The sequence below is a fragment of the Sorex fumeus genome, unplaced genomic scaffold (assembly GCF_029834395.1).
Source record: "Sorex fumeus unplaced genomic scaffold, SorFum_2.1 ptg000213l, whole genome shotgun sequence".
Classification (NCBI taxonomy): domain Eukaryota; kingdom Metazoa; phylum Chordata; class Mammalia; order Eulipotyphla; family Soricidae; genus Sorex; species Sorex fumeus.
In genome coordinates this window covers 1,747,205-1,761,150 of record NW_026606270.1, presented here as the reverse complement: position 1 = coordinate 1,761,150, position 13,946 = coordinate 1,747,205, and the positions used below count along the sequence as shown (strand labels likewise).

The following is a 13,946-nucleotide window of genomic DNA, read 5'->3' as shown; positions in this document are numbered from 1 at the left end:
TGGTCCCCTGAGCACTGCCAGGAGTGATTCCTGAGTCAGGAATAACTGCTGAGCATTGCTGGGTGTGACTGTTCCCCCCTCCCCCACCCCCCAAAATAAAAGTTTTCTTCTTTCTATATTTTGTTATAAAGAAACTCATGACATTTTGGTTGTGATAAGCGATAGCACAGCGGGTAGGGCGTTCGCCTTACAAGAGGCCAACATGGCCGACCCGAGTTCGATTCCTCCGCCCCTCTCGGAGAGCCTGGCAAGCTACCGAGAGTATTCGATATGCCAGACACAGTAACAACAAAGTCTCCAATGGAGACGTTACTGGGCCCGCTCGAGCAAATCGATGATCAACGGGAGGGCCTTTACCTTTACCTTTACTGAAAAATAGTTGTAGAAAATAAGTGTACATATGATTTTTTCCCCCCTTTGATACTCTCCCACCTACCCAGGAGAATATTTTTTAATTTAAATATGCTCTAGTACCAATAGCAATCCTATAGACAAGGTAGGGCAATTTCTCTTTACACTGGCTTTGTACTTCTTTGCCTCCAACATCTCTTCTTGTATCTGTGCAGTCTGGGTGCAGTGCAGAGAATTGATGCCCAGCAAATAATGAACATAGTTTTTTATTTCACTAAGTATACCTACCCTTTTCCTGCTGTTTATTTGTTTTTGGGCACTTCTAGTGGTGCTCCGAACTTACTCCTGGCTCTGCACTGAGAGATCACTCTGTACTCAGGAATCACTCCTGCAGGCTCGGGTGATTGGATGGAGTGCTGGGGATAGAACCCAGGTCTGCTGCACGCAAGCGCCCCAGTCTCTGTGCTGTTGCTCTGGCCCCTTTATATTTTTATTTTTGATAATCAAGTGCAGGAACCATGCTTTTCTTATAAATATAAGTGCCACTGTAGTGTCTGGCATCTAATAAATCACAGCAAACATTTCGTTGAATTCTGTATCTCTCTCAAACAAGGCTCCTTGAAAAAGCTGGATCCAAAATCCAGGCTTCTGCTTATACTGTGTCATTTCAGTTTTCATGTTGACACTAGATAGTACTAAACAGTTACTATGGTTTGTTAATAACTGTGGGAATAAGTAATTATAGATCAATTTTGTTCTTTCTAGTGTATCATAGGAAAAAGTGGTAATACAGTTTCCTTAAATCCTTTTCATAATATACTTGACATGATAAGCTTTGATTTGAAGTTCTATCCAAGTATCCCTCACCTCCCCAGCAAAAATATTATATTCAAGAGTTTGTCATGTGTACTAATAAATTCTTTTTGGGTACCAAATGCATTTTTACTTACTTGAACACACACTAATGTACTGAGGAATAAGTAGTAAAATAACTTATTCCTGAGTTAAGTAGGTACCGGCTTTTTAAAAAGTCACAATTTTTATATATAATTTTCATGATTAAAAATTTTAAATTTAAATCTTAAAGATTTAAACTTTTTCATGACTTTAAATGCTTTTTTACTTTTTGATTGTAGTTGACTGTTCGGAGAGAAATCTGTTTCATTTTTGACAAAGGATACATTTATTGCTTGCTAATCAACTGCAGAAGAACGCTAAATTTAAATCACACGAATTTTAAATAATCTGTAAGTCACCTAAAATTTATTTGCTGCAAAAACTTCTGTGGTGCTTTGAAGACCAGTGGGCAACAGCTGGCTTTTCCCAAGGATGGTGGCTCCTCTTGTGCAGCCTTGCAGGCGGCGGAGGGAGGGAGCCCCTGGCAACGGGGCTTGAGCAGCGCAGAGAACAATGATTAATAGTGGAGTTCTTTCCCCTTCCCTGACAATAGCAGAAGGAAAGCATGCTCATAATATTCAGCGGCCTCTTTTTTATCCAGTTGGTGTTTCCAAGCATCCCCCTTTTTGTCAGCTCCCCCACCCCCAGTTTAATTCTTTGTTCTGACCTTGAGGCACATCTCAGACTAGTTATTAACAAAACACAATTTGATTGTCCCCAACCCCCATTAGCCTCTAGTGATGCAGGTTTTGATAACAAGAACCTCATCAGTCTTTTTTTTTTGGGGGGGGGGTTAATTCTAGTAGAAAACTTAACGTCTTTCCTCCCCCCCCCTCAGATTTTTAAAGAAACATCAGTTTTCTTGTTGATGTGATATGATTTTTCGTTGCATGATTGACTGGATTTTAAATCACGAAATGGGGGTAAGAATAAACTTGTTTTTGTTACAGGCAAAAAAATCATGGTTCCAAGAAGTCAATTACAGTTGTTGCCTTTGCACAACATTATTGTCTTGGCTCCAGATACGTTTTTATATTTATGAACAGTTTCATACTCTATGGGATTTTGGTATATATATTTTTGGACATTTTACTCCTTTCGGATTCCTGATAGATAAGTCAGCGATTGATCTTTGACTATAGATCTGTGACCGGGGCCTTCTGTCATCTAACTGAACATTTCCTGGGGCAGGGTTGGGGGACACTTCTTTCCAGGGTGTTTCTGTGGACATAAGAAATACAGAATACAAATTGGTCATCATTCCTTGATAGGATACTTCTTTTGCTTATTTGTTTTGGGTCCACACTCAGCTCTCAGAAGGGCTTACTTCTGCCTCTGTGCTCAAGAATCACTCCTGATGGAGCTCATGGGACCATCTGGGTTACTGGGGATAGAACCCAGGTGAGCTGCATGCCAGGCAAGAGCTCTTCTTGCTGTCCTAAGAAGTTGTGTGGTCCTGGGTTCAGCCCCCAGCAACACACAGACAAAAACAAAATGAAGACTTTATCTTCTCTTATATTTTTAAATTTCAGTGTGGTTGGGGGGAAAAAGTTTTAAAAACCTTTCTGGGGGGCTGTAGTGATAGCACAGCGGGTAGGGCATTTGCCTTGTGTGCGGTCGACTCGGGTTCGATTCCCAGTATCCCATATGGTCCTGTGAGCACCACCAGGAGTAATTCCTGAATGCAAAGCAACAAGTAACCCCTGTGCATCGTCTGGTGTGACCCAAAAAGAAAAAAAAAAGGAGTTTTTTGGGTTTTAGGGTCATACCTGGTGGTGCTGAGGCACGTCTCCTGATTGTGCTTAGGGAATTGTGTGGCTCTGTGGAATAGAACTTGCATTGGCTGCATGTGCAGAAAGCATTAGGTTAACCCCTGCACTCTCTCTCCAGTTACTTCTAATTTTATTTATTTTTATTTTTCTGGCTTTTTGGCTTTGTCACACCTAGTGATGCTCAGGGGTTACCCCTGGTTTTGCACTGAGGATTTACTACAGGCGGTGCTCAGAGTACCATGTGGATTGCTGGGGATCAAACCTTGATCAGCTGTGTGCAAGGCAAATGCTGTACCAGCTGTACTGTTGCTCCAACCCTCCTTCTAATTTTTTTTAAGATCTAAACTTTGTTTTCTTTGGGTGGGGGAATGTGGGAGATCTCTCATGTAGGGTCAGGGGCCTCAGGGGCTGCTTCCTGTGATTCTTGGCTCGGGACTTTACCAGGGCCTGAGGGCCTGAGAATACTGCAGTCTTCAGGCCCTTTGGTGCTTGGTGGCCACCAGGACAATCCTTGGTGGTAGTCGATGCCACCAGGGCCACACATAGCAGGGCTCAGGAGCCTCAGGGGTACACTTAGTGACGCTGGGCATCAAACTGGGGTCAGTCTGGTTCCTGAACTGTGTTTCTGTTTGCTCTCTCTTCCTTTGTTGTTGCCATTGTTGCCATTGTTGCAGCTGTGCTGACTGAAGGTTGCATGCACCCCTAGCAGAGGGGCTGGCTGGGGTTGCTTGTCAGGTTGCAGTACTTGCTGCAGGTTGCTCCCTGTGCTGAGACAGACAAGTTATGGTTTTGGTGCTTCCTGGAGGTCGCTGATGTGCTCACCAGGAGTCACACTTCCTGGTCATGGCACTTGAACATCTTTTTAGTTGTGATCCTTGCCTGAGGTTGCACCCTTTTGTGGTACTCACACACCTGGCTGCAGTGTATTCAGGAATGGAAATCACTTGTGATGCTGGGGGGTCCCAGACCGCAGAGCAGCCAGGGTAGCACTTTCATATGTGGGGCACCCAGAGGTTGTATTCAGGACCACATGCTTACAGGGCAGTGCTCTGTGACAGTGCTCTATCTGCTATTCCTGTCTGAGCTTTTTTTTTTTTTTTTTAAAGTTTTTGGGCTGCATCTAGCTGTGCTCAGGACGTACTCCTGGTCCTGCATTCAGGGATTGCTCCTGACAGGACTTGGGGAACCATATAGAGAGCCTGGGATGGAACCCCGGTCAGCCACGTGCAAGGCAAACATCTTGTCTTCTGTCTTATCTTTGTCCTAGCGTTCTGGCTCCTAGCCTGGAAATTCTTAAGTTATAATAAGCATCAAATAGTCTTTTGTTTGATTTAATGGTAGTTTTGGTTTTGAACAGGTGGGGATACTCCAAATTCAGGTTATTCATCTGGTCTGATCACTTTTCAGGATTTGCTACTGGTCTTCTCCACCGTCCACACCCTGCCCCTCCCCTTTGCAGTATTAATGTTTACAGACTGTGATAATGTTTTATGTGTTGCAGGCCTGACTTTTAAAGCAGAAGTAGTAATATGTGACAAAAGAAAGTATCAGATCAAATAAAGTATCAGATCTTCCTAGTAGGAAGAGTCCTCACATTTGTATCTTTTGTTTGTTTGCTATGTCCAGGGAAGGAAAAGATGGGAAAATTTTTTGTGTGTTACTTATAATACTTAAGGGCAATGAATTTCAACCCCTCCCCCCTCTTTTTTGTCTTCAGGATCAAAATACTTGCTGAACAGAGGAGTCAGAGGCCAATAAAAATATACCACGTGGATGTCATTTGACTCCTTAGCCAGGTAAGTCAATTTTATTTTGACTTGGTTCCTTTCTGACTTTACTCTTTTGAAAAAAATCGCCCTCTTTTGATTTCTGATTCAATCTGGTTTTATAGCTCATGTTTTTCTCTTAATATTATGTATGTGAATGGTCTTGGAATGAATATGTGGTCATGTTGTGTCTATAAACAATTTGTTGGTGGGGGGAGAAGGAGAGAAATTATATACAGTTGAATAATAACCCTCCTGCCCATTTTCCTGTTATTTATGATGATTTTATTTCATTTTAGTTAAGTTTTTAGGTCTCTGGGCCATACCTGGTGGTACTCAGGTGCTGGTACCAGCTCTGTGCTTGAAGGTTGCTCCTGGTAGTACTTGGGACCATGTGATATTGGGGGTTGAACTAGGGTTGGCCACAAGCAATGCAACTTAAACTCTAGTACTATCTCTCCAGGCCCATGTATGAATATCTTTTTAGGGGACACCATACCTGGCACTTCCCAAGGCTTACTCCTGCCTCTGCACTCAGGGATCACTCCAGGCAGGGCTTAGTTGACCATATGTGGTACCAGGAATTGAACCTGGATCAGCCACATGCAAGGCAAACACCCTTCCTGCTAACTCTCTCCCCCAACCCTCCAATTATTTCTGAATCCTACCTGCCTTTGATACATTTAGGTCTTCTGCATTTGTTTTACTTTTTGTTTACTATTCTTAGTTTCCTCGGCTAAGACCCCATAATTTCATGTATGTATTTATCCAAATGTCCCTTTATTACTTATCTGTTACTTTTACCTAGTTAAAATCTTGCTAGAATATTCATTTATTTGGGAATAGTGTCTCTCATGTAGTACACAGGAGGCCTGCATGCCCCTCCCAGTGACTCTTAGCCAACCAGAGCAGTGGTTCAATCTGCATCAAAATTATTGGGTTTACTTGGGCTACCCTGATGGTGCTTAGGGCCTCCAGGGCTGTACCCAGTGATGCTCAGGAGACCATTTGGTGCTGGGGATCCAACTAGGGTCAGCCACAGGCTTGGCAACATGTGTATTAACCCTGTACTATCTCTCCAGCCTCAATTTTTTAAAAATTATTATTATTTTTTTTTATTGTAGCACTGTGAGATACAGTTACAAGATTTCATGTTTAAGTTTCAGTCCTACAATGATCAAACATCCATCCCTCCACTAGTGCACATTCACCACCACCAATGTCCCCACTGTACCCCCTCTTCTAACCCTCCCCCTACCTTCATGGCAGTCCAACCTCAAATTTTCTTAAATATTTCTCTTCAGACTTCCCTTCTGCAATAAGCTCTGTGCTTATTCCCTAGCTCACAGAAATAAAGTACAGATTTTCTTCTCTGACATTTGAAGCTTTCCTTTATCCATAAACCCATCTAGCCTGCTTTCACTATAAAATTCAGCTGGGGTATATATTCCCATTATATTCTGAACACAGAGAACTAGCTTTTCTTTAATTTTAAAAAACCTTATTTGGAAATAATTTTCAACGCACAAAAGTTATGAAAATAAGAGTACAAAGAACATCTGGTTATTATTTAGCTACTTGTTTTAATATTTGCATTTGTGTATGCTCTTAATCTTTTTCTTTCTTCATGTGTAAGCACACATATGCTTTTTATTTTTGCGGGCTAGGTGGGGATGTCACACCTGACAGTACTCAGGGCTTCCTTTTGAATCAATCCTGGTGGAGCTTGGGGATTCCTTAGGAATCAATCTTGGTGGAGTTTGGGGATTGAACCTTGGTTGACTGCATGCAAGGCAAGTACCTTGTACTATCTTTTCAGCCCTATGCATGCTTTTTTGAACTGTTTTAGTATGATACATTGCAGGATTTGAGAGGTAGGTTAAGAGGCTAAATGCATGGTTTGCATGTGGGATGCCCAAGTTTGATCCCTGACACGACATATGGTTCCCTTAGTTCTACTTGGAGCCTCTCTTGAGCACACAAAAGGGACCTCAGAGCATAGAGCTCACCCATACTCTTAAAGGGCCTAAATTGTGTAAAACATGCTGCTTTCCCCTTTATAATTCTGCTCTGATTCCTAAGAATAGTCATAATATAGTTGCTAGTATCATAAATGAACACAATACTAGTAGGCTGTCTATATTCTGATGTAATCAGGTGACTTACTACATTTTTTTACAGCATTTCCCGTTTCCTATTAGAATAGTCTACAATCACATACTGCATTTAGTTTCTCTCTCTCCCTCCCTCCCTCTCTTTTTCCCCTTCCCTTTCCTCCTCTTCCTTCCTTTTCCCCTTCAACTTCCCCTCTTCCCTTCGTGTTTATCTTTCAAGATGACTTTTTTTCCTCTTACATCCTGATCTCACGCCCAGCATAATGTTGTTCAGTGTATTAGAAGTTCCCCTGTGATTAGCTAGAAGTAATATATTTTTGATTGAAATACCTATTAGGTCATATGATACTCTGAGAAAGGTATCTTTTGGAGGTGATGTCCATCCAGTCTATCTCCTCATTGTTAATTTTGGTATTAATTTTGCTTACTTAATCTAGGTGTTATCAGATTTCTTCATGTAGAGTAAGTACCCCCTCCCCCTGCCTTCTTTTGCAAACATAACTAGTCTTTTGAAAGACAGATGCCCTAATTCTCAAATTTGCTTTGGATTTCACATTCACAGATTTTTTTTTTTCCTTTTTGGGTCACAACCAGCGATGCACAGGGGTTACTCCTGGCTCATGTACTCAGGAATTACTCCTGATGGTGCTTGGGAGACCATATGGGATGCTGGGAATCAAACTCGGGTTGGCTGCATGCAAGGCAAACGCCCTACCCGCTCTGCTATCGCTCCAGCCCCTTATAGATGATTCCTGGCTTCTGTGCCGCCTCCTCTACACCTCCTCCTCCTCTTCCTCCTCCTCCCCCTCCCCTCCTCCCTTTCTTTTTTTTTCTTTCTTTCATCCCAGCATTCTCTTCACATTTACCAGTCAGTTCCTGCTATTATTCTGTAATCAAGAGCCTTATCTATTTGTATGGCTCATAAATTCATATTTTTTAAATTGTTTACAATTCATTACTCAAGTTAATTATTTTTGCCCTCAGTTTGTCCTAGGTTTGAACAGTGGGGCTCTCTTAATCATGGCTCCATTTCCTTCTGGGAAATGCCATTGAAGACCAAGATCTATCGGGCAGGGCTTTGTCATTGTTCCTGGGTTCTCTCAGTGGAGAGACCTAGGAAATACTCATGTATTTTGAAGGTATAAGTTATGAATTTATATGATTATATCCAACTTCTCTATATTCCTCACTACTTTTTTTTTTTCTTTTTGGGTCACACCCAGCATTGCACAGGGGTTACTCCTGGCTCTGCACTCAGGAATTACTCCTGGCTGTGCTCAGGTGCTCAGGGGACATAGGTGATGCTGGGAATTGAACCCAGGTTGGCTACGTGCAAGGCAAACGCCCTACCCACTGTGCTGTCGCTCCAGCCTCATCACTACATATATCTGTGCTTCTTCTTATGCTATAAAAAGTGCATAAACTACGTGACCTCTCAGCTTCAGAAGTGTTTTGCCTTTTTCACTATAATAAACACAGTTACTTAAAGTGAGTGGTGGATTTGTATATAGTTTTCTTGTTTTCTCCTAACTGTTCTACCCAAGATTAGGGCGAGTAAATAAATACCGTGCTCTCAAATAAATTACAGATATTTGTCAAAGAAGTAAAAATTACCAAACAGATGCATATTTTCTCTGTATCTTTTACATTTCATCACCTCCTCCTGTTTTTCTGTTTTTTTTTTTTTTAAAGAGTTTTTGCGTCACACCTGGTGGTGCTTAGGCCACTGTGCGAATGTTCCGGAAGGCTGGAGCACATGCGTTGATTGGCAGCACCCCTGTGCAATCCCCAGCACTGCACAGTGGCCTGTTTTTCCTCCTTTCCTCCCACTTTTCTTAAACGGGTTACTGATGTCACAGTTAGCTGATTTGTCCTGTTTTATTTCTTTTGTTATGGGGCCGCACCTGAGAGTGCTCAGGACTTACTCCTGGATCTCTGCTCAGGGATCGCTCCTGGCCGGCCCTGGAGGACCACATGGGGTGCTGTGGCTTGAGCCTGTGTCAGCTGTGTACAAGGAAGCTCCCTACCTGCTGTCCTATTCCTCTGACCCTGGTTTTCCTCTTTGTTTTGACAAGCAGATATGTGTTCTGATATTTATTTATTGCTTTTCTAAAAGTTAACTATACTCATTTGTTACTTTTTTGGGGGGGAGGCGGCTTACTAATATTTCAGGGAAATAATGCCAATTCATACCAAAAGGATCTTTCCAATTAATTTTTTTAGATTGCGGTAAAACTTATTATCTTGAAATCTGCCACTCTAATACTTGAAACAGTTTAGTGGCTGTATTGTGGCACATGTCCAGTGGCACAGTGGCATGAAGCACATAGATGTTGTTGTGCAATCATCATTGCCATCCATTTCCAGAATGTTTGTTTTCCTGGATTGAAGCCATTCATATTAAGCAATAGTTCTCTCCCTCTCCCAGCACGTTGTTTCTGTTATCTTTTTAATTATTTATTTAATTATTGCTTTTTGGGTCAGACCCAGTGATGCTCAGGGGTTACTCCTGGCTCTTCACTCAGGAATTACTCCTGGCGGTACACGGGGGACCAGATGGGATGCTGGGAATCGAACTTGGGTCAGCCGCATGCAAGGCAAGCGCCCTACCTGCTGTGCTATCACTACAGCCCCTGTTTTTATTTTTACATGATACATAGTTTATATTGTGTACACATTCCTTAGTTAAAGCAGTTTTCTATATGTTATTATTTACTTGCTTCCAATATTTTGCAATTAAAATAATGCTGCAGCGAGTAACCTTGTGAATATTTATTTTTACATTGTTGGGAATGCACCTTTGGGATGAGTATATAGAAGTAGGACCGCTGGATTAAAAGATATACACATTTTTACATATGTAGAGTTTTGTTAGATATTGACAAATTCGTCGTAAAGGATGTTCATCAGGTCAGCATAAAAGGGATGGATGTTGTCCAGCTGCGGGAAGTCAGGCCAGGATCCGCGGGAGCAGGTCTCGGTAGTTCTGCTGCGTCAACTTGACCTTGTAGAAGTGGTGGATGCGGTGGATCTGGTCGTGCTGGTGCACCACCGTGGGGGTCTTGCACTGCATCCTAGAGAGCGTCAGGTCGACGGAAGTCCTGCGGGGGCAGCGGTCAGAGCCCGCCCGGCAGCCCCCACACGGCCGAGTCTGGCAAACTCCCCTTGGCATATTCGATGTGCCAGAATCCAGCAACAATGATGGGTCTCATTCCCCTGATCCTGAAAGAGCCTCCAATGTGGCACTTGCTAAAATCTCAGGGCTAGGACGAATGGAGACGTTACTGGTACCTGCTCGAGGAAGTTGATGAACAAGGGGGTGATAGTGATACAGTGATTGACAAATTATACTATGCGAGGATTGCAACATTAAAATTTAAAAAAGAAATTAGGCACAGTGATTTGCATACTGTTAATACTGTTAACGTTTGGGTTTCAGGCATTAAACATTCCAGCACCACTCCCTGCATTAGAATATCCACTTCCTTTCATCATCATTCCAGTGTGTCATATTGGTGGCGTTTCCCTCCACGGCCCCTTCTTGTCCCCTCCGCCAGTCCCACTATCTGGTCAGCTCCTTACTAAAGACCAGTTCTTAGTTTCTGTTGCCTTTGGACATTTGCACTCCTATGTTGGTTGTAGCACTATTCACAGTAGCCAGAATCTGTAAACAGCACAAGTGTCTAAGAACAGATCACTAGACAAAGAAACTGTGATACACACACACACACACACACACACACACACACACACACACATATATAATGGAACATTACATGGCTATAAGAAAAGTTAAAACCATGCAGTTTTGTTGATGGATCTGAAGAGTATCATACTGAGTCAGAAGGACAGATATAGAATGGCCTCCTACATTGATGGTGTAGAAACGTAGTAAGGATTAAACCATCTTGACTTTTCACCAGCAAACAAACCACACTATAAATATTTTATGCAGCATATATGTAGTGCTTACGGCTTACTTCTGGCTCTGCACTTAGAGATTGCTCCTGGCAGTACTCTGGGGACCATAGGGGATGCTGGGGATTGAACTGGGTCACAACATGCAAGGCAGACACACTACCTGCTGTACTATTGCTTCACCTCAGCAAATATATATTTTTTAGATGCTTCCATGTTGTTGTGTGTGGCAAAGTAGTTTGTTTCTAAATTTTTGAGTAGTGTTACTGAGTGTTCGAGAGCGCAGCTGAAGAGTCTTGTGTTAAGTATATGCTTATCTATAAAGAAAATTATGAAAACTGACTATTTCCAGATCAGGTTGTCTTAATTTTTTTTCCGCTTGGTAATACTTTTCACCTGAGACTTTTCCCCATGATCCTGGGCATATAAAATAGGCATATAAATAGAACATTTACTGATAATGTATTATAATATTATTTAATATCAGTTTTTTTGGGGGGGTCACAACCAGTGATGCTCAGGGGTTACTCCTGGCTCTGCACTCAGGAATTACTCCTGGCGGTGCTCAGAGGACCATATGGGATGCTGGGAATTGAACCCGGGTTGGCCACATGCAAGGCCCTACTTGCTGTGCTATCACTCCAGCCCCTCAGTTTTTAAAATTTCATTTATATTTTGGTGTTTGAGTCACACTTGGTGGTGCTCATGGCTCTGTGCTCAGGGATCACTCCCAGAAGTACTTGTGGATCATATTCTGTGCTAGAGATAAAACTGGGGTCAGCTTTGCTCAGGGCACGCACCTTAAGCCCTGTGTTATCTGGCTCCCAAATAATGTAGCACATTAATGTGAAATGTAAAACAAAATGTAAATGTAAATGTAAAACAAAATATAAAACAAAAATATAAAACATTTTTTGTGACTTCCACATTCAGTTGTGTAACCCATATAGATAGTGATCCATGGTTTAGAAGCTAGGCTCTAGATAGCCATACCATTTTATTTATATTCCTGTCATCGTACATGAGTTATGGACCACATCTTTGCTGTTAAGTATTCTAAGTCTTCTTAATTTTAGCCACTCAAATGGGGGTAAAATATGGTCTTGCATTGTGACTATAAGTTGCATTTCTGTAAAATCATAAGATACTGAAAATAGTTTATGTTTATTAAAACCACATGTATCTTCTTTCATGAGGTGTCTTTTCCAATGTTTTGCCCATTTAAAAAAATTGTAGTTTTCAGATTGCATGATTTAAAAAATATATTCTGGTTACAAATATATTCTCAGAGTCTATTCTGGTAATTGTCTTCCTTTTCCATTTTCTTAAAATTTTGGGTTTTGAGAAGTAGGAACTTTGAATTTTGAAGTACAATTTATGGTTAGTGCTTTTTTTAATGTACTAAGAAATCTTTGCTAACCCTGAGGTAATGATTTTCCCCTCTTAGAAGTTATTTAGATTTTTAGTTTTGTATTTAGATCTGTCAGTTGTTTTTGGTTTAATTTTTGTATATGGTGTGAAGTAAGAAGGATCAGTATTAAAATGCAGCTGTTCTGTCCCAAGGCTATTTACTGAGAAGACACTTTTCCCCTTGGTATTGCTTTGTAACTTTATCAACTGACAGGATGTGTCAGGATCTTTGTGGTCTTTATTTTGTTTCATTGATTGTATCAATCCTTATGCCCATGTATTTTGTCCTGATTACTGCAGTTTTATAGGAAGATAGAAAATTATTAGATAGTGTGGGTCATTTAATTTTATTCTTTCGCGTAATAATTTTGGCTAATCTAGGTCTTTTATATTTCGATACAAATTTTCACACCAATTTGTCAATCTCCATGATCTTACTCTTCACTGAGCAGCTGCCCTATAGGGTCTAGCCTGTTTGCCATCCTGAATTCTGGTAATTATCTTGTCAATTCAGCTGGATTGCTGGGCTCTGTCTGGAGTCCTCATCACCCTGTGCTGTGATCTGGAAATTGCTTCCTGGTAGAAAGCCTGGGTGGTGGTCTGTCCCCTGCCTCCTCGGGGACCACAGTTGTCTGTCCCCTGCCTGTTCTCTGACATCTCAGTGGTGTTTATTACAGTTTTTCCTGGTACATGGTGGGATAGATCCTTTGATTCTCATGGGTCTAAGCCAGTGTTTCTCAGCCTTTTTCTGACGCTGGTGCTCTTCATTCCTGTGGCCCGTTGTCTTCTTGTTGATTCTCTAGTCTTGTGCTGGGCCACCCCTTCCCCATTTTCACGGTGGTCTCCGTGGAGTATCCTGCAGGGAAGCATAGAGGGGCCGTATGATTTCCAGTTGAGAAATGCTGGTCAGGGCTGGAGAGATAGCACAGCGGGTAGGGCGTTTGCCTTGCACGCGGCCAACCTGGGTTCGATTCCCAGCATCCCATATGGCCCCCTGAGCACCGCCAGGAGTAACTCCTGAGTGCAGAGCCAGGAGTAATCCCTGTGCATCGCCAGGTGTGACCCAAAAAGCAAAAAAAAAAAAAAAATGCTGGTCAAAGGTGCAAGTTTACAGTCTACTGAAGTCTCACAATGGAGACCTTACTGGGCCCGCTCGAGCAAATTGATGAACAACGGGAGGACAATGAAGTGCATTTGAAAAAGGTTCTTCTTGGTTTTTTTGGGTCACACCCAGCGATGCACAGGGGTTACTCCTGGCTCTTCACTCGGGAATTACTCCTGGCAGTGCTTGGGGGACCATACGGGATGCTGGGAATCAAGCCTGGGTTGGCCGCGTGCAAGGCAAATGCCCTACCCACTGTGATATCGCTCCAGTCCTAGAAAAATGGTTCTTTTTGGGCCAGAAAGATAATAAGGCACTTGCCCTGCATGCAGCCGAACCTGTGTTTCATTTCTGGCACCGCATATGGTCTTTTGAGCACCTCCAGGAGTGATCCCTGGGAACAGAGCCAGGAATAGCTACACTTGGTTTAGCACCAAAACCAAAAATAAACACTCTTCTCTTAGGGCCAGAGAAGGGTACTGGAGTTTGAGCACTTGTCTTGCTTATGGCCAATACTGGTTCCATCCATGAAGTGATCGCTGAATACAGCCAGGAGTAAGCCATGAGTATCACCAGTTGTGGCCCTATAGCAAAACAAAAAAAGGGCTCCTCCCAA

At 42.3% G+C, this 13,946-nt stretch overlaps 1 protein-coding gene across 1 annotated transcript in view; it reads left to right on the top strand.

Moving 5' to 3' along the window:
* The window catches only part of NCOA3 (nuclear receptor coactivator 3), a 125,688-nt gene that overhangs the window by 51,448 nt on the left and 60,294 nt on the right, over positions 1-13,946 (top strand). The window contains exon 2 of the mRNA XM_056108432.1: positions 4,738-4,816. The gene's annotated coding sequence lies outside the window, so the exon portion shown is untranslated. The remainder of the gene's footprint in view (positions 1-4,737; positions 4,817-13,946) is intronic.